This window comes from Pan paniscus, chromosome 10, assembly GCF_029289425.2.
Source record: "Pan paniscus chromosome 10, NHGRI_mPanPan1-v2.0_pri, whole genome shotgun sequence".
Classification (NCBI taxonomy): Eukaryota; Metazoa; Chordata; class Mammalia; order Primates; family Hominidae; genus Pan; species Pan paniscus.
In genome coordinates this window covers 23,617,126-23,639,343 of record NC_073259.2, presented here as the reverse complement: position 1 = coordinate 23,639,343, position 22,218 = coordinate 23,617,126, and the positions used below count along the sequence as shown (strand labels likewise).

At 36.5% G+C, this 22,218-nt stretch overlaps 1 long non-coding RNA gene and 1 pseudogene across 1 annotated transcript in view; one reads left to right on the top strand and one right to left on the bottom strand.

Moving 5' to 3' along the window:
• Positions 1–22,218, top strand: part of LOC117975389 (uncharacterized) — a 186,223-nt gene that overhangs the window by 128,958 nt on the left and 35,047 nt on the right. The gene's annotated exons all lie outside the window — the stretch shown is intronic.
• On the bottom strand, positions 8,672–8,851 carry LOC112436851 (U2 spliceosomal RNA; annotated as a pseudogene).

The following is a 22,218-nucleotide window of genomic DNA, read 5'->3' as shown; positions in this document are numbered from 1 at the left end:
TGAGGGTTGTCCCTGAAACCTTGCGGCAGTACAGCCCAGGTAAGCTGCTGGGACTGATGGGTGTCAGGGTCAGTCCAGGTGAAAGCAAAGAGAGGCTGGGACTAAGAGTGCAGTGGAATAGTGAAAAAAGCATCTTTAAGATCAAGAATGCAATAGTGAGTTATGGAGGAAGGTATTGAGGACAAAAGAGTTTACAGGTTGGGCACCACAGGGTGGATAGGCAAAACAATTTTGTTGATAAGGCGCAGATCCTGAACTAATCTGTAAGACTTGTCTGGTTTTTGGACAGGTAAAATGGGGGAATTGTAAGGAGAGTTTATAGGTTTTAGAAGCCCATGCTGTAGCAGGCGAGTAATAACAGGCTTTAATCCTTTTAAAGCGTGCTGTGGAATGGGATATTGGCATTGAGTGGGGTAAGGGTGATTAGGTTTTAATGGGATGGTAATGGGCATGTGATCAGTTGCCAGGGAAGGAGTAGAGATGTCCCATACTTGTGGGTTAAGGTGGGGGGATATGAGAGGAAGACGCGAAGGAGGCTTTGGATTGGGATGAAGGGAGGCAATGAGATGTAGCTGTAATCCAGGTATAGTCAGGGAAGCAGATAATTTAGTTAAAGTGTCTTGGCCTAATAAGGGAACTGAGCAGGTGGGGATAACTAAAAGGAGTGCTTAAAAGAGTATTGTCTAAGTTGGCACCAGAGTTGGGGAGTTTTAAGAGGTTTAGAAGCCTAGCTGTCAATACCCACAACAGTTATGGAGGCAAGGGAAACAGGCCCTTGAAAAGAAGGTAATGTGGAGGGGGTAGCCTCTGTATTGATTAAGGAGAGGACGGACTTACCCTCCACTGTGAGAGTTACGTAAAGCTCGGCGTCCTTGATGGTCTACCGAGCTTCTGAGGCAATTGGGCAGCATCAGTGTTCAGCTGCTAAGCCAAGAAGATCTGGGAAGGAGTCAGTCAGAGAGCCTTGGGCCAGAGTTTCAGGGGCTCTGGGAGTGGCTGCCAAGTGAGTTGAACAGTCCGATTTCCAGTGGGGTCCCACACAGATGGGACATGGCTTAGGAGGAATCCCGGGCTGCGGGAATTCCTGGGCCTGGTGGCCAGATTTCTGGCACTTGTAGCAAGCTCCTGGGGAAGGTGGCCCCTGCGGTTTGGGCGTTTGGAAGTTCTTGTGTGCTGGAGATGTGGCTGGGGTTTGTCTCACAGTGGAGGCAAGGAATTGCAACTCAGAAATATGTTGCTACTTGGCTGCCTCTATTATTGTACACCTTGAAGGCGAGGTTAATTAAGTCCTGTTTTGGGGTTTGAGGGCCGGAATTTAATTTTTGGAGTTTTATTTAATGTAGGGAGCAGATTGGGTAATAAAATGTATATTGAGAATAAGATGGCCTTTTGAGTTTATAGGGTCTAGAGCTGTAAAGCGTCTCAGGGTTGCTGCCAAACGAGCCATGAACTGGGCTGGATTTTTATACTTGATGAAAAAGAGCCTAAATGCTATCTGATTTGGGATAAAGAAAAAGGAGCATTAACCTTGACTATGCCTTTAGCTCCAACCACCTTTTTAAGAGTAAATTGCTAGGCAGGTGGGGGAGGGCTAGTCACAGAATGAAACTGTAAGTCAGACCAGGTGTGAGGAGGGGAGGTGATAAAAGGATTATAGGGTGGAGGAGGGGAGGCTGAGGAAGAAATGGGACCTAGCTCAGCCTTGCGAGGAGGGGAGAGGTCAGATGGGTCTGTAGAAAAGGAAGATTAGAAAGATACCTCTGAAACCTGGGTGAATAATCAGAGAGGTGTCCCTGCAATGATTAAACACCAAGGGAAGGCTGCCTTCCATAGCCCGTGGCCGGCGCCGGAGTTTTGGGTCCATGGATAAAATGTGTCTCCTTTTTCTCTACCAGAAAATGAAAGGAATTGAAATTAAGTGAAGGGGGAGATTGAAGTGTGGTGCCAAGATTGAATGGAGAAAGAGGTTGAGGGATACTGAGGGAGGTTGGAGAAGAGAGTAAAAAGGCCGCTTACCATATTTGAAATTGGTGAGATGTTTTTTGGGCTGGTCAGTCTGAGGACCTGAGGTCGTAGGTGAACCTTTCTCATGGAGCAAAGAGCAGGAGGACAGGGGATTGATCTCCCAAGGGAGGTCCCCCAATCTGAGTCACGGCATCAAATTTCATGCGTGTCCGTATAAAGAGACCACCAAACAGGCTTTGTGTGAGCAATAAAGCTTTTAATCATCTGGGTGCAGGCAGGCTGGGTCCGAAAAGAGAGTCAGCCAAGGAAGATAGGGGTGGGGCCATTTTATAAGATTTGGGTAGGTAAAGGAAAATTACAGTCAAAGGGGGTTTGTTCTGTGGCTGGCAGAAGTGGGGGTCACAAAGTGCTCAGTGTGGGGGATTTTTGAGCCAGGATGAGGCAAGAAAAGGACTTTCACAAGGTAATGTCATCACTTAAGGCAAGGACTGGCCATTTTCACTTCTTTTATGGTGGAATGTCATCAGTTAAGGCAAGGACCGCCATTTACACTTCTTTTGTGGTAGAATGTGATCAGTTAAGGTGGGGCAGGGCATTTTCACTTCTTTTGTGATTCTTCAGTTATTTCAGGCCATCTGGGTGAATTCGTGCAAGTCACAGGGGATGCAATGGTTTGGCTTGGGCTCAGAGGCCTGACAGAATTGACTCTCCTTTAGCTAAGAGAGCCAGACAGACTCCATCTTGGCTCCTTCACTTGCAGCCCCTTACCCACCCCCTTCCTCAAGGACTTCACTTGTGGAAGCTGACTCCCAGCACATCCAAGAATGCAATGAACTGATAAGATTCTGTGGCAAGCTATATCCGCAGTTCCCAGGAATTTGCCCCATTAATAGCACCCAAAGCCCCCGCGTTTGTGTCTGGCTGATAACGCCCAAAGCCCCGCATCTGTCACCTTGTGATAGATTCAAAGCCCCTGCACCTGGAACTGTTTGCTTGCTTGTAACCACTTATCCTTTTAACTTTTTGCCTACTTTGCTTCTGTAAGATTGTTTTAACTAGACCCCACCCCCCAACCCTTTCTAAACCAAAATATAAAAGAAAATCTAGCCCCTTCTTCGGGGCCGAGAGAATTTTGAGCGCTAGCCATCTCTCGGTCACCAGCTAATACAGGACTCCTGAATTCATCTCAGAGTGTGGCATTTCTCTATAACTCGCTCAACTCACTTGGTTACAACACTTCTTTTCAGTATCACTGTCAATCCATGTGTATTTGTTTTGATTCATTGTGTTATTATCCATTGATTTCATTTTCCATTTTGGTTCTGAAATTTACCCAAATTTGGTGAGTGGAATTTACTTCAAGCCAGTTTCTATTTCCGTGTATCATGACACTATTAGTCTTTGAGCACTTCCTTTTTGGGCAAAAAGATGTTCCAGCCTCACTTTTCTCTTCCACAGATCTAGAATCAATTATTTCTTCAAAGAACCCTGCCTTTGAAGGCAAGATCTGGGCACTAGGTCCGTTTTTTGTTGTTGTTGTTGTTGTTTGGTTTGGTTTTTTAACCAACCTTTATGTATAATTGCTATTCTTCTTATTTTTGTTAACTAGTATTTGTTGTAAAATGTTAAATAGGCTGGGTGTGGTGTCTCATGCCTGTAATCCCAGCACTTTGAGAGGTCAAGGTGTGCAGATCACCTGAGGTCAGGAGTCCGAGACCAGCCTGACCAACACGGAGAAAACCCATCTCTAATAAAAATACAAAATTAGCCAGGCATGGTGGTGCATGCCTGCAATCCCAGCTACTCGGGAATCTGAGGCAGGAGAATCACTTGAACCTTGGGGAGGGACGTTGCGTTGAGCTGAGATTGCGCCATTGCATTCCAGCCTGGGCAACAAGAGCGAAACTCTGTCTCAAAAAAAAAACAAACAAACAAACAAAAGTTCAATAGAAGTAGAGGCAGTGGTCATCCTTGTCGTTTTCCTAATCTAAGAGGAGAAGTGTATGTTCACCTGTGAATATGACGTAAGCTGCAGAGATTGGTAAATACAGTTTTTCAGATCAAGCAATATCCCTTCTACTCCCAGAATGCCGACACTTTTTATCTTGAATGGGTGCTGAGTTTTATCTAAAGCCTTTTGACACCTAATCAATCTTATGGATTCTCTCCTCTTAATGCTGTCATAGATTAGATCATTTGTTTTTTTAATACTTTTGGAAGTGATTTCAAACTTACAAGAACGTTTAAGAATTAAAATGCTTCAAAGAACACTTGCGTATTCTATTTGGTATAACTTAATATTTTATTTCATTTTATTATTTAAAGCATGTACACTGTCTCTATAATATATACATATTTTTTGAACCATTTAAGGTAGTTGAGGTATATTATAGCCCTTTGTCCCTAAATACGCCAGGGTCTATTTCCTATGAATAGAGATATTATATTACCTATTAAAAGTTCAGGTACCAAATGCAGTACATTATCATTATTTATAATACTTGTATTTAATCTACTCTTTCTACTCTAATTTTGTCAGCTCACTCTATAATGTCATGTCTTCCCTCTAGTACAAGTGGCAGTCTAGGGTGAGAAACCAGTTAGTGTTCATGCCATTTGAACTTTTAAAATTATGGAACATTTCTACAATTTTACTTTGCCTTTTGTGACAATATTGTTGAAGAATACAGCTCTTTCAACCTTTATTAATAAAAGTTCCTGATTTGTTTTTTTCTTGATGCGTTCTTGCTTGAAAAACTGCATAGATGATGTTATGTCTTTCCCAGCATATCACATCTGGAGGCACATATTTTCCATCTGTCTCTCACTGCTGAATTAGTTTAGATCATTCTCTTAAGGTGTTGTCTGATTTTTCCACAGTGATATTACTGACTTTATTCTTCCTTGCAAGCAACAGTTTATAAGAAAACATTTTAAGAGCATGCAGTTGTTATTGAAGTATGACATTATTACTGTGAAGATTAGGTTTTAGCCTACGTTACGGCTAGTGTACTTCAGCTTTTCTTTGCTTCTAGGATATAAACCTTCAAAGACCTCAGCTGAAAGCCTAGGCTTTTACCAGAGTCTCTTGGTAGGTCATGAACACAAACTTCTGTCTTCTCAGAGCTCTACAGCTGTAAAGAAAAACTTCTGCTCAGCTCTTTGGCATCCCAGCTGCTGCTTTCTGGTGTTTCTCGTTTGTATAGTTGTTTTTTTTTTTTTTTTTTTTTTTGAAGTGTGTCTTTCCTATGGGCATCTTCAGCATTCAAACTTTCTGAAGAAAAGTTTCATGCAAAATTTTGGGTTCAGTTTTCAGCAGTTTCCTTCCCTCCATTTCTAGCCCCTTGGAAATACTAGATTGCAAACCTCTGTTTCCTCAACACAGGTGGATCGGGGCTTTATGTTCATTTTCTGTTGTCCTAGACTTAAAATTGGCAAATACTCTTAATTTCTAATCAAAAGTGATTATGGAGCATATTATGCCTGTGTTGGCTGATCTACAATGCATTTGAACGGGTTTTTTATGTATTTTGCATTGCTTTTATAATTGTTTTGGCAGAAACGTTATTTAAGCATGAATTATTTTGTAATAGCAAAATTGGACATCTACCCACTGTCCTTTTAACAATGATCTAATCCCACACATTCAGCTTCTGTTCCTTATAACCTAAAATGTCACCTAATAAAAAAGAAAATTACATGAAAATGTTAATAGATGTAATAATTTCTTTATTGGACTTGGTCAATAAGAGAAAATGGAAAATGTGCTGACTATTTATTTCCCTATGCTCCCAAATCTAGATCAATTATCTGCCATTTTTTTCATATCCTATGCTTTTAGGGCTTAATTCTGTGGATTATATAATCTGGAGTTTTAGTTTCACTTGGATTTGGGTTCAGACACAGGGAAAGTTAGGGGGTAGATTGAAAGCCATTAGGACAGAAAGAGTGGGCATTTTTGTCTGTACTTCCACTCTCTCCTAACAGTCTGGCAATGCTTGCATTCCTCTGTGACTAGGCTTATAGCTTTGATGGGCTTCTCTTTCTTTCACAGCTTTAGTACTTGCTGATTCCAATAAACCATTGCCTTCCCTTGTCTCTTCAGGCCTAAGATAGTAAGACCTCCCTGCTATTACTTTTCACTGGGTGTTTCACCATATCTTAATAATTTCCTTAGACATTTCCTTGTTTCTATAAATGCCTGACCCATTAAATATCTTTAATTAAATACTTTGAAGTATGTCATCACTTTGTTATATAGACTTTCACTGAAAAATTAGATTAGTAGTTAATGAGGAACTCTTCTAAAGAAAAAAAGATAAAAATATACAGAGAGGAAGATTTAAAAGAGGATGGATTGAGAAATTTTAATATTTGTCTCATTGGTGTTTACAACTCAGATTTAACTAATTTACACCTAAGTAAAACTGACTGAAATATTCACAATAAAAATAATAAACATTGAGTTCTCATTCACAGAACATGTGCATTGAGAGTCAGTTTGTCCGTGTTTTCCTTCCTCAACAATCCAAGTTGATAGACTAACTCATATGTAAGACACTATTGATCTTATGTCTATAAAAAGTACGATAAAACCATGTTATCACTTTTAATACTTCTGGTTAGAATGTGGCACTTGTCAATCTTACTCAAATTTCATTGAACAAAGCAAGTCACATGGATTGAGTAAAAATACACCATACATAAGAAGTAATTACATAAGTAATTAAAGTAAAGTGAAGAAAATTATGTAATTTCATAAGAAATTACAGAAGAAGAAAAAGGAGCAAAAGAAGAAAAAGGAATACATAAATGGATGATAATTTAGAATCTTGTATAATTGAAGGAATTGTAAGTCCCCAAATCAAATGTAAACTTTGTGTACCAAGCCAATCAATTAAATATGAAACCATACTTAAAAAATGAGAGTATAATAGTAAACTAAAAGTGAAATAAAAATGTTAAAATGTATCAGAGAGAAATGACATTATCTATTAAAAACTGATAATTAGATTGAAAACTTTCTTCTCATTAACAGTGAATGGCAGAATACTCTTAACACGATATTGTCTACATTTGGGGAAACAGACAGCCAAGTATTTTATGATAGTTAAGCTGTCATCCATGAGTGGAAACAACAAAGATGTATTTTGAGTAATAAAACACTAAGTGAATTTTGACTTTTAGACTCTTACAGAAAAAAACTGTTTAAGAAGATAATTGATAAGAAAAATCCAAAGAGTCTGTGTAGTGGGAGGATGGGGAAGCATTAGCCAAAAATTCCAATGTTGCAATATTAATATAAGACAAAATTGGTGATAAAGATTACAACATAGTAGTCAAATGAAGAATCTACAAAAAAGATATATCATTTGTGAACTTGACTATATCTAATTACATGCTTTTGATATTTAAAAGTCAAATCTGAAAAAATTAATAAATTGTTAATTTCAGAGTCATGGGAGAGATTTTAATAAATTTTTAATAAAAATCAAGAGATAGGCCAGGCGCGGTGGCTCACGCCTGTAATCCCAACACTTTGGGAGGGCGAGGTGGGCGAATCACCTGAGGTTGGGAGTTTGAGACCAGCCTGGCCAACATGGTAAATCCCCTTCTCTACTAAAAATACAAAAAATTAGTTGGGCATGGTGTCAGGCACCTGTAATTCCAGCCACTCAGGAGGCTGAGGCAGAAGAATGGCTTGAACCCAGGAGACGGAGGTTGCAGTGAGACGAGATGGCACCATTGCACTCCAGCTTGGGCAACAAGAGTGAAACTCCATCTCAAAAAACAAACAAAACAAAACAAAAACAAGAGATAAAGAAAACAAGAATACAAATAAAGATTTGAGCAATGCTCATATAATAGAAATGTGTAAATATCTGAAGCCTAATATAGAAAACATATCATATTATATACAAATAACACATTTACAAATAAAGAACTTGTACTTCACAATGATGTTTCTAGACATTTCAAAAATAAATATTTTACAGACAGTGTTACTTGAGATAATGCAGCTAAATGAGACATGAACCAATAACAAATATAGCCAGAAAACACTATATGTTGTAAACTTTACAATTATCTAAAAAAGAAAGGCCAGGCTTTTGAGGGAAAAAGGTAAATATACTTTGAAAAATAGAACTAAATGAGCCGGGTGTGGTGGTTCATTCCTGTAATACCAGCTGTTTGGGAGGCTGTTGCGGGTAGATCACTTGAGGTCAGGAGTTCAAGACCAGCCTGGCCAACATGGCGAAACCCCAACTGTACTAAAAATATAAAAAATTAGCCGGATGTGGTGGTGGATGCCTGTAGTCCTAGATACTCGGGAGGCTGAGGGAGGAGAATCACTTGAACCCAGGAGGGTATGTTGCAGTGAGCCGAGATTCTGCCATTGCACTCCAGCCTGGACAACAAGAGTGAAACTCTGTCACACACACACACACACACACACACACACACACACACACACACTCACACAAAAGAATTAAATGATAATGAGTGCATTAATTTCACATAACAAAACTTTGGAACATTTCTAACCATAATTACATTTGTGTTTTCAACAAGAACAAATTAAAATTTCATGAACTAAGAATCTAATGTAGGCAACTTAAAAGAACAAAAATTAGCCAAAGAAAATAGAAGAATGGGCATAATAAGTATAAGAGCAGAGATTAATAAAATGCAATATAATAAAACAAATATACGATCCATACCTGAGTGTCATCCAAACCAAGGATAAATTCTCTAGAAAGGATAGTATAATAAAACAGTCTTTAGCAAGGCTGACTAGGAAAATAAAGTAATAACAAAAAATAATTTATTAAACTGATGAGAACAGATGCTATACTTGATCTTAGCCCAAAGGCCAATAAATTATAGGATGATCCATTAATATGTGGATCAACATCAAAAAAGGAGAAATAATTGAAGACACAATAGAGAGAGAGAGTGTGTGTGTGTCTATGTATGATGAAAAAGTTTATGTCAATAAATTTGAGAAATTCTATGCAAAGAATTTCATATAGTAATATAAAAATAAAATATTATTTCAAAAAATAGATTTAAAATTCACAATGCACTAAAACTTTTAACTTTTTAAAGAATTATTTTACTTTAAGTTCTGGGTTACATGTGAAGAACCAGCAGGTTTGTTACATAGGTATACATGTTCCAAGGTGGTTTGCTGCACCTTTCAACCCATCATCTAGGTTTTAAGCCCCGCATGCATTAGGTATTTGTCCTGATGCTCTCCCTCTCCTTACCCTCCACCCCATGACTGGCCCTGGTGTGTGAGGCTCCCCTCTCTGTGTCTATGTGTTCTCATTGTTCATCTCCCACTTATGAGTGAGAACATGTAGCATTTGGTTTTCTGTTGCTGTGTTAGTTAGCAGAGAATGGTGGTTTCCAGCTTCATCCATGTCCCTGCAAATGACATGAACTCCTCCTTTTTAATGGCTGCATAGTATTTCATGATGTATATGTGCCACATTTTCTTTATCCAGTCTATTGTTGATGGGCATTTGGGTTGGTTCCAAGTCTTTGCTGTTGTAAATAGTGCTGCAATAAACATACGTGTGCATGTGTGTTTATAGTAGAATGATTTATAATCCTTTGGGTATATACCCAGTAATGGGATTGCTGGGCCAAATGTTATTTCTAGTTCTAGATCCTGGAGGTATCACCACACTGTCTTCCACAATGGTTGAACTAATTTACACTCCCAACAGTGTAAAAGTGTTCCTATTTCTCCACGGCCTCACCAGCTGTTGTTTCTTGACTGTTTAATAATCAGCATTCTAACTGGCATGAGATGGCATCTCATTGTGGTTTTGAGTTGCATTTCTCTAATAAGCAGTGATGATGAGCTTTTTTCTTATGTTTGTTGGCCACATAAATGTCTTCTTTTAAGATGTGTCTGTTCACATTCTTTGCCCACTTTTCAATGGGTTTGTTTTTTTCTTGTAAATTTGTTTAAGTTCCTTGTGGATCCTGGATATTAGACCTTTGTCAGATGGATAGATTGCAAAAACTTTCTCCCATTCTGTAGGTTGCCTGTTCACTCTGATGATAGTTTCTTTTGCTGTGTGGAAGTTCTTTAGTTGAATTAGATCACATTTGTCAATTTTGGCTTTTGTTGCAATTGCTTTTGGTGTTTTCATCATTAAGACTTTGCCCATGCTTATGTCCTGAATGGTGTCGCCTGGGTTTTCTTCTAGGGATTTTATGGTTCTAGGTTTTACCTTTAAGTCTTTAATCCATCTTGAGTTAATTTTTATATAAGGTGTAAGGAAGGAGCCCAGTTTCAGTTTTCTGCATATGGTTAGTCAGTTTTCCCAGCACCATTTATTAAATAGGGAATCCTTTCCCCATTGCTTGTTTTTGTCAGGCTTGTCGAAGATCATATGGTTGTAGATGTGTGGTGTTATTTCTGAGGTCTCTGTTCTGTTCCTTTGGTCTATATATCTGTTTTGTTACCAGTACCATGCTGTTTTGGTTACTGTAGCCAGACAGTCTTACTTACTTGTGAAATGTCTAAAATTTCAAAGCACTGATAAGATCTATTCTATATAAACTTTCAAAAATTTGAAAAGGTAGAGTGCAAACTTTATGAAGCTCTGTAATACTAACATCAGAACTAGATAGCAAGCTAATAAAATAACTATAGAACAAGGTTAACTTACTTAGATGAAAAAATACTAGCAAATAGTGTGACGTGTTATAATCATGTAGAGTTTAATTAGGCATGCAAGAATAGGTAAATACCTGATAATCTGTCAATATGAAACTATATGTGAAAAGTTATATAGCCATCTCAAAAATTATAGCAGAATACTTTTAATAAAATTCAATAAATATAAAAGCATCAGGCCCAGAAGTTTTCACTGATGAATTCTACCAAACATTTAAAGAAGAAATTATACCCATTCATGGCAACTCTTCTAGAAAGTAGAAGCAGATGGAATAATTTTTAAATTATTCTGAGGCAAGCATTATCCTAATTCTGAAACCAAATAAGAGTGTCTTTACAAGAACGTAAAACAACAGACCAGTCTCTTATGAACATATGTGCAAATATCTTCAACAAAATATTAGCAGATCAAATCCAACATGTACAAAAATAATTATACATGACAAGGCAGCATGTATTATGAGTATTAAAAGATTCAACATTCAAAAATCAACTAATGGAATTTATCGTGTCGACAGGCTAAAGAAGAAAAATCGTATATGTCAACAGATGCAGAAAAAGAATTTGATAAACTCCAACACATATTTATGATAAAAATTCTGAGTAAACTAGGAATAGAGAGAAACTTCATAACCATGATTTTTAAAAGAATTTACAAAAGTCTACAGTTAACATCATACTTAATGGCAGGAAAGAATATTTCCACCTTTAGAATAAGGCAAGACACCCCCTCTCTGCAGTCTTAGTCAACATTGTAGATAATCCAGTAAAACAAGAAAATAAAATGTATACCAATTGAAAAGGAAGAAATAAAACTTCTATATTCTCAGATACTATGTAGAAAATGCCAAAGAATCAACAACAACAAACCTCATGGAACTAGTAAGTGACTATAGCAAGGTTATAGGATACAAGGTTAATATACAAAAGTCAATTGTTTTCCTATATACCAGCAGGGAACAAAAGAATTTGACACTAAAAACACAATATCCTTTATATTAGCACCAAAAAATTAAAATACTTAGGTGTAATTCTAACCAGATATGCATGACATATATGAGAAAAACAACAAAAATCTAACAAAATAAATTTATAAAGAACAAAACAAATGGAACTGTATTCCATATTTTGGGTAGGTAGACAATATTGTTAAAGTACCTGTTATTTCCAACATTATTTTATAGAGTCATTATACTTTCAATAAAATATAAAAAAGTTATTGTGTAGATATTGACAAACTGACTCTAAAGTTTATATGAAAATGTTATAGATCCAGAAAAGCTAATACAATAAAAAAGTGGTAAAACTAATATTACCCCAAGATTTAGGATAAAGCTATCAGTAGGAATCAGTACAATGTGATATTGATGAAAGACTATACAGGTAGATAATGGAATAGAATTATGAGCCCAGGAAGAAAAGTACACATATATAGCAAACTCATCATTGATGGAGTACAGGCAAGTCAAGGGAAGAAAGACTGTCTCTTCACCAAATGGTGCTAGAATAGATGTAAAATGGTGAAAATAGACCAGATGTTACACATTTCACAAAATTTACCTGAAAATGGATCATAGACTTAAATGTGAAATACAACATCATATAACTTCTAGAGGATAATATGGGAAAAATTTAGGTTGAATTTGGTGACCAGTATTCATTGACCTTGAATTTGGTAATCACTTTTTAGATACAACACCAGAAGCATTATCTATAGAAGAAAAATTTGGTAAGTTGAACTTTATTAAAATTTAAAAATTCTGCTCCATGAGACACTGTTAGGAGAATAAAAATATAAACCAGAGACTGGAAGAAAATATTTGCCAAACACATAGCTGATAAGTGAGTGATATTCAAAATATACAAAGAACTCCTAAAACTCAACAATAAAAGACCCCACTTAATTGAAAATGGACAAAATATCTAACAGACAGAGACGGCACATAAGTATCATATGCCATTAGAGAATTGCAATTTAAAATAACAATGAGACACCATAATACTAAACACCCCTTAGAATGGCTAAAATCTATTTAAAAAGCAAGACTGAAAATATACAATGCTGGCAAAAAATGTTGAGCAAAAAGAATTCTCATTCATTGCCAATGGAAATGCAAAATTATACAGCCACTTTAGAAAAGAGTTTGGCAGTTTCTTACAAAGCTAAATATAGTCTTACATATGATCCATCAATCATTCTGTTAGGTATTTACCTGAGTTGAAAACATATCCACATCAAAGCTTGCATAACAGTCTTTATAATACCTTTGTTAATAATTGTCCCAAACTTAAAACAAACAAAATAACTTTCAATAGATAAACAGACTGTGGTACATCAAAACAATGGATTTTTTTTTAGCTATATAAAGAAATTATCAAGCCACCAAAAATGTATGAAACTTAAATGTACATTACTAAATGATAGAAGCCTATCTGTAAAGGCTACTGTATGATTCCAGCTACATGATATTCTGAAAAAGGCAAGACTATACAGAAGTAAAGGATCAATGGTTGCTAGTGGTATAGAGGTATAGGGAGGAATAAATAGATGAAGCAGAGGATTTTAGGACATTGAAACTATTCTGTATGGTAATGTAATGTGAACTCATGCCTTTACGCATTGGTCAAGACCCATAGAGCTTTACTGAACAAAAAATTAATGTAAACTATGAATTTAGTTAATGATGTATTGATATTGATTCATTCATTGTAACACACGTATCACACTAATGTAGGATGTTAATTATGTGTGAAACTCTGAGCAGGGAAAAAGGTACATGGGAACTGTATACTATCTGCTCAATTTTTCTGTAAATTCAAAACTATTCTAAAATGAAGTCTACCAAGTAAGATTCCAATACTAGCTTGTATAAAAAGCATAGAATACGATGGAGAAAGCTGGAACATGGTACTGAATGAGGCAAATAAAATATATCCAGAATTCGAGGAGGAATTTGCTTCTTGATATCAAGATCTACTACAAAGCTATATCAATTCACATAGGTTGGTACTGGCACAGGGAAAGGTTAACTGGAACAATTTAATTCACGAAAATTACAGAAACAGACTCATGGACAAATGGAACTTCAATCCCATGAATTAGGAATCATTGCAAATCAGTGAACAAAGAATGTATTATTCAATGGTGCAGGAAATAATGCTCTCACATGTGGAAAAACCATATTAAAATTCTACCTCATACAGAACATATTGAAAGTAATTTCTGATGAATAAAAGAGATATGAGAAAAACAAAGTTTAAAATTTTTAAAAGAAAATATATAACTATGGCAGTGAAGCATTCCTTAAGTAAGACTAAAGTCTCAAACCCTAAAATAATATTTGTAATAATTTGGCTATATTAACAAATGTTTTCCTGACGAATACAATAAAACTTAATAGAAAAACTGCAGAGTAGGAGAAAATAATTACAACACTATATTTGACAAAGGACGAGTACACAATATTTCATAATTAATATGAGAAACTCAACAACAGAATAGAAAAACGAGCAAAATATTTAACAGAAAATCTGAGTGACTTTTTATGAATAAATGTTCAATCATTACTTAGAACGTTTGAAAAATGCAAAATAAAACAATGATACTATTTTGCACTCATTAGAAAGGCAAACGTGAAAATATTTGCTAACACTGAGCTTTGGTAGAATAATGGAGAAACGTATTTCTAAACCATGATAATAGTATAACTGGTACAATTTGGTAAATAATTTGATAATATCTAGTAAATTTTAAAAATGCACTTTTTTACTCAAAAATTCCACTTGAAGCTAAAAAAATTACTATCTATTTTGTTATGTTCTTGTTAATATGTATGTATGTTCTTGTTAATATGTATGGTTTTGTGTGTCCAATATAGAACTCTAAAAATTCTATTTGTTTTAAAAGTTCTATTTTATTTTGACTTTGTATCAGGACATTCACCCAGCAAACAAAGCATTGGTCATTGGAAAGTAACATGTATTTCAAGCATGGCCTTCAGTCTATTCAGAAATAGAACTATTCAATAGTATTATTATAGTTCTTCAAATAGAAGATAATAAAAATCGTTTCTTTTAACTTACTAGTGAAGATCAAACTTATCTAACTCTTTATTTGGTTTGTTTTTCTCTCAAAAGAGAAAATGGTTTCGAAGGACAAATCATATTTGATACATTTTCAGAATTCTGGTTCATAGACAAATATCCCACTGGTATTTCCATCATTCACAACAAGTTCACTGCATTTTACCTTTTGTGTGGGCTCTGACAATATAATGATTTTCTAAGCCTTTTATTTCTGATCTTGAGCAAGAATCCTGGTGAGGCTGTCAGGATTTTAAATGAAAGTGAAAAGAAATTATACACCATGATGCCAGCAAATGAAAGGCAAATGTATAATTTGAAGTGTCAAATTTTAGAGAGACTAAAAGGAATTTGCTATTTTTAAGAACGTTTACTAGGAATTTATGAGAAAAAGACCTAAATCAATATATTTCTAACAGCTGGATCATAGATATAACTTATCAATTCTTATATTGATGCAGTAATAACCAATGTTTTTTATACCACCTTTAGGCACTGCAGACATTACTAAAATATATTTTTTGATTATTATAGTCTTTATCAAAATATACTTACTTAGTTAATATTATGTTGTGAGAGTACATTATTCAACTTAGTACAAAAATAAGGAATAAATTTATTTTGAAAGTTTCATTAATTATGAGTTTAAAAATAGATTTATGAAAGATACTAATCCAAAGTGAATATTCAAGTGTGATATTTATTTCCTCTTATTACATTATTTCTATTGTATGTCTGACTTTCAGGCAGAGAATTAAAAAACATTCAGTTTAAATATTTTTGGCATCTTAAAATAAAACTTCATTAAATTTTACAGAAACAAGTTTACAATTGCTTAAATAATACATATTGTGTTTTAACTGTGAGTAATGTGTTCATTTGCTTGACACATAACATTGTTTTACCTTTTCATACGGTAAGCAAACTTCTGAAAATAACTATCCAAGCTAAGAAGAGATACCATTTTCCTTGAAGTGTTATTTGTATTTCCCCTTGAGAGGAAAAACCTCCCCTTGAGAGGTTTAATTAGGCTAAAATTTATGGTGTTAAGAAATTTTTCAAAAACACTTCAGTTAAATTTTGGGTTTAAGGAATAAATCCTACAGAAATTCCTCTTTAAATTATTGTGAAAAATACTTCCTTTAAATTCTAAATAATATTTATTATCCTGATAAGATGCAATTCATATACATTTTAAGGTTATGTTTGGAAATGTTCTAATATTATTACTCTAAAGCAAACCAATCTATTTCAAAATAATTTTTTCTTTCATGTTCTTAAAGACAAATAGCTATTTTAGGTATTAGTTATTTCTATTTTGTCTGATTTATTTATTTTATTCTCAGGTGTTTTAATTCTTCTTGGGAAAGGCCCTAGCAGAGCAACTTCAATAGTCTAATGTCATAAAGCTGAAAAGAGAGAAGAAAAATGTTATAATTGCTTTTAGGTTAGCAATTATTAATGACATTTATTTGTATGATTAAATTTATAAAATGCTTTTATATAAATACTGATGTTATATTTCATTGAGAATTTACTATGTGTCAAGCACTTTGGTAAGTAGTTTACCCAGAATATCTTATTTAACCCTCAAATGACCCTACACATCATTAGGTACTGCTATGATTCCTATTTTATGAAAGCAAGACTGAACTTTAGACAATAGAAAATCACATAACTATTACAGCAAAGCTAGTAAGTGGTACAGCCACTATAGCATATTATCACTGTCTCTCTCCCCCCTTCTCTCTGTCTCCATCTATCTACTGATTTTCTGTCTGTTTGATCTGCTTATTACTGACAAAAGGGACTTTGAAGTCTCCAACTATAATAAATTTGTCTGTTTCTCCTTTTAGTTCTATCAGTTATACTTAAGATTTTTTCTTGGTTTCCCTAGAGTTTACAATACACTTTTTAAATTATCATAAGTCCACCTTTAAATAACACTATATTGCCTCACATGTCTACCTTATACCAGAGTATTACCAATTCCACCATTCCACTCTTTGTGATATTTTTATAATCATACAATTCATCATTACTACTATTGAAGCAAATGGTTATATTTTAGGTCAATAAAGAATATGAAAAATAAGAGGTTTTATATTGTCTTCATTTATTCCTTGTCCAACACTCTTCCTTTCTTTATGAGGATTCAAATTTCAGACCTATATTATTTTCTTCTCCCTCAGGAACTTCTTTGAACATTTCTTGCAAGGCACATCTGCTAGTGATAAATACCTCAAATTTTGTTTTCAAAAAATCTTTATTTTTTCTTTCATTTTAAAAGGTAATTTTACTGCTTATTGAATTCTAGATTTTTTTCAATATTTTAAATACTTCATGTTATTATCTTCTTACTTGCCTGGTTTCAGATGAGAGGCCTATAGAGGCACAATATAAGGTTCTTTTATAGGAACTATAACAATTACAGAAGAGTTCTCATCTGAAACTTGTCTCATCTCCCCCCTGCACACTGGATTCTGTCAAGATTTTTTCCTTTTCTCTGGTTTTACACAATTTGAATATGATATGGCTAGGTTCAGTATTTATCCTGTTTTGTGTTTTCTGAGTTTTGTGGATTTGTGTTTAATGTCTGTCAGAAATTTTTGAAAATTTTTGACCGTTGTTACTATAAGAATTCAAGTATTTTCTAGGCTTCTTTGGCTTTTTCTCTTCTCCTCTGGTATTTAAATTAGATGTATTTTATAACTTTTTATATAGTTCCGCATTTCTTTCCTTGTTTTTTTTGTTTGTTTGTTTTGTTTTTCTTGGGACAGGATCTTGCCCTGTCACCCAGGCTGGAGTGCAGTGGCACAATCATAGCTTACTGCAGCCTTGGACTCTTGAGCTCAAGAGATCCTCCCTCCTCAGCCTCAAGAGTAGCTAAGACTACAGGCATGCACCACCATGCTAAGCTAATTTATTTTTTATTTATTTATATTTTTTGTAGAGATGTGGTCTTGCTATGTTGTCTAGGCTATTACTGAACTCCTGGCCTCAAGTGATCCTCCTCTCTCAGCCTCTCAAAGTGCTGGGATTACAGGCATGAGCAATTGTGTCCCACCCCACATTTCTTGTATGTTCTGTTTTGTTCATTCTTTTTTCCCTTTGCATTTTATAATCTTCAGGCTATATATCTGTGTTTTAGTGAGTCTGTGTATCTGGGCTGTGACCTTCTAAGTATTCTTCCAATGGTACTATTTTCTTTTCCCTTGTTCCTACTTGCTTCCCTATGTGTAGTATTTTCAATGTATACCCTTCAAGCCCTGACCCCTGTTAATCCCTCCACACCCCCACCCCCAACCTCCCTGTAACTTAGGTGAAATAGGAGGGCTAGAGGAAGGAGTGGTGAGAGGAATGCTTTTCTGCCTTCTGCAGTAAGGCTCTGGCCAAGTCTTTTTCCTGTAGAGTAAGCCTTTGATATGGAGACGGCTCTAGACATGTTTCACAGTGGTTTCTCTTCCCCCGCGCCCCATTGCCTGCCCCTCTCCCTCCCCACCTCCACCACCAAACAGAACCAGCTCAGAAACCTTCTTTTGATCTTCACAGTGAGAAACTCAAGTTTGTAGGTCTCCCAAGACTGTAGCTCCCAGAAGTTTTTCCACTCTACATTCAGTGTCTAGCAATTTGTAAAAATTACCATGAAAGTATTTTACCAATGTATGATCCCAGCTTCTGTTCCATGTACATAGATCTTGTCTGTGTCTCTTTAGATTTACCTGTCCTTCCATATTTTAGTGTGAAAGTTTTCCCTGCAACCTCAACTTACTATTTTATCCAAGTAATGGATTTTCAGCTTCCTTGGCTTCCTGCTTTCTTCTCTCTTCTTCTTCTTCTTCTTTCTTCTTTCTTCTTCTTTTCTTCTTCTTCTTTCTTCTCCTCCTCCTCCTCATTCCTCCTTCTTCCTTCTTCTTTCTTCTTTTTTTAAAGGACATCAGTTACAACTTCCATTCTTCTATATCGGAGATGAAACTGAAAATCCAAGTGCAATCAAAGACTCAGATAAAAGACATTAATTTAGAGTCTTGCACCACAGTTACAGTTATAAAATGTCATTGGTGGGCTTAAAAAGTCAAATCTTCTTGTGCAAATCGAAGACATCTTTTCCTATAATGCATCTTACTTCTTCTCATTTTACTATCTTTCTTTATTGTAGGTTGGATCATCTGGCATAAAATCAAGTGCTTGTAGCTTTTGTGTTTCCTTGGTCTATAGAGATACATATATATCTTCCTATTAACTCCAATTAAGAGTTGGTGCAAGTTATTGCAGTTTTTGCGTTGATGAAATTTGCCATTTGATATTGAAATACATTCTTAAATAAATGTGGTTATGTTATACTGTTACTGGTGGAGGGTGTCTAGGTTCTTGGCATCTTGAACAAAGAATTGGACAAAATGCACAAAGCAGAGAAAGAATGAAACAACAAAAGCTGGAAGTTATTGAAAATGAAAATACACTCCACAGTGTGTGAGCAGGTCTAACCATAGGGGTTCAAGGGCTCCATTACAGAAATACCCTCTAGAGGATTCCATTGGTTACTTGGTGTACACTCTATGTAAATGAAGAGGATTAAGTAAAGTTACAAAGTCATTTAGTTAGTGTACGCCCTATGGAGAGGATATTTCCTGTCATAGCTAAAGAGTGAATCTGCCTTACATTCCCTGCCTCCAGACCCTATTTTCCTTTCTAATTTCCCCCCTGAGAGAGGTAATCCCTATAAATCTTTACGGGAGGTAGTGGGACTGATGGCCTTTCTTCTGTAACTGCTTCATGCTGGCTAACCTATTGGGCATCACAGAACTCTCACCCTGCTCTGTTTAGTGGAGGCAAGGTAGCTTCTTGAAGGCCAGGGGTGGTGCTTTCACTTGGAACTAGCTGGAACCTTTGTTGCATGATCATCTGAAGCTTCATGGTCTCTAGGAGAGAGGAAATGAATTTGGTTAAAAGATTTAATGGAAACTTCAGGGGATGCATACCTATTGTTATAAATAAAGTTTCGGTGCCACAAAAGAAATAGCACTCGAATATAAAATTTTCTTTTTAATTCTCAGCAAGGCAATGTACTTCTATAGAAGGGTGCACCCTTACAGATGGAGCAATGGTGGGTGCACACTTGGACAAGGAAGGGGAAGGGGTTCTTATCGCTGATGAACGTGGCCCCTGCTGCTGTGTGTTACCCTATTGGCTAGGGTTAGACAGCACAGGCTAAACTAATTCCAATAGGCTAATTTAAAGAGAGTGGCAGGGTGAGTGGTTTGGCGGGAGTCAGGGTGGAGCAGCTAAGGGTGGAGCAGGTAAGGGTGGAGCAGGTGATCAGAATGAGTCAGGGCGGAGCCGGTAATCAGAATGAGTCAGGGTGGAGCAGGTGATCAAAAAAGATTGCTTTACAAGGAAGTTAAGTTTAAAAGTGGGAGGCAAAGAATTGAACATACTGACCTGTTGATTCTTTGAAGAGGAATTTAGAACTTATATCTAATAATTCCCTCCTCTTGCATTTTCCTTACAGCTCTTTCTTTTCAAACTTCTTTAACATGTCCTGGCTTAGTTGTTCTGCTTGATTTTCCAAAAGAAGAAGCTTTTCTGGATAAGGTGGAGGATAGTTGAGGGAGGTTTTAATAAGCGCCATTTCTATGAGCCTCTGCACCAACCCATGGATGCATGGTATGACACAGCACCTGACAATAATAAGTACACTCATTACGGCTGTGAGAGTAGTAAGAATTGAGGCTATTATTCCTTTCCATTTACCGAACCACTTTTCTAGCCATCCTGTAAAGGGGTCATTTACCCCTGAGTTGTTGGCTAACTCATCGGACAGAGCAGTCAGACCTTGCAATGCCTTTGTTATACTTCCATCAGGGGTGGTGTTGTTTGGGATCAAGGTACAACATTGAGTTTTAATCGTGATGCAAACTGCCCCTCTTTCTGCTAATAACATGTCTAAGGCTATCCTATTTTCATGAACCACCTGGCTAGTAGCCCCTAATTGCTCAGCTATTCCTTTAACAGCATCTCTCGTTTAGTTAATAAATCACTGTTGGTTGTAGTAGATGTAGTTTATCCAATTTACATTTTTATTAATTGTCACCCACCAAAATATTGACTCAAATTCTGCAGCTATTTGATTTCAGGCTTTAAATTGATCTGGTATTCTCTGTGGGACTCCAATTGCGTTTAAATAGACGTGAGAGTTGAAAGACCCATAAGGGGCTCCTCTCACTTTATGATGTCTTATTTTTCCTTCCTCTGGTTGATGAAATGCCAGGGTGAAAGGGATAGCCAACTGGACTAAAGCACAAGGGCCACTCCAGTTATTTGGCAGAGTGTGCAGTAAAGGTCCACCACAATACCACCACACATCCACTCGGGGATGAACAAGGGCTGACTGATTGATAAGCTCTTAAAATTCTTAAGCTCACTGCATCCCTTCAGGTCTCCAAGGAACACTAAGTTTCCTGCCTGTTGTGAGAGACACGAACTGAACTTAGTGTTGGGAGATGGAAGCTGGATGGCCCTTGGGGGTTGACCCGCAGGGTGCCAGACTTTGGGATATAGCAGAGAGAGAGCTTGGTACGACTTGTTACTCCAGGCTGTAGAATCCCGGAAAAGAGCTACCATGAAGCCCATGCCCGGTCGACCGGAGGACCACCCTAGTGGAAAGGAGACAATCTGGGCCTCTGGCCTGCCGTGCACACAAGCATAACAATTGCTTTTGTTTAACCTGCAGGCGGAATATTTGATCCATTCCAACCAGGCATTTGCATCTTGGTACCTGTATTAATTGTCAAAGTTTGTTTTAAGTCTTTAACTTCTACTGTAGCTATCTTGGTCTTGTCATTAGATGGAGGAGGAGCAATTGTTCCATTGTGAGAGGTTTTGGAAGAATGCTTAGAGGAAGGTGCAGACAGTGGGGGATCGAATAAACACATTTCAAAGAATCCAATAGGGTCTGTCCCTGAAACCTCAGCCCCCATACCATAAAACCGGCTTAAAGAAGGGAAGTGGCCTAGAAAAGGGGAAGAACTTTGAGGGTTCAAGATAATAACTTGTATAGGATTGCACTGGTTTAGCTGACAGTTGGAGGGAGTGGTGCTGTCTCTCTAGTAAAATGAATGTATGGTTTTAGGAAATTACAAAAACCGGTTGGGGCAGTCCATCCTTGCTCTTTAGTGGTCCATAGAATGTTGGAACAACTATGGCATAAAAGCTCTACATTGGGGTGGGGGCAAGACTCCTGGTTGATGCTGGGGTCTTTATTGAAATCTTCCCAGATTAAATGGTCCCAATTCACTAATGCCCAGTCTTAGGAGAGTCAAGGGGGACAGAGGTACTTTTCTGAAGTAGAGAGCTGTCTTTGACTTGGCAAGTCCCGACAGGGTATAACAAAGCAAGCATCAAATGCAATAGTTTGAGGCAAAATTGACTTGGTTATGTTAATAACTAGATGGTCAGCAATAGACTGAGGA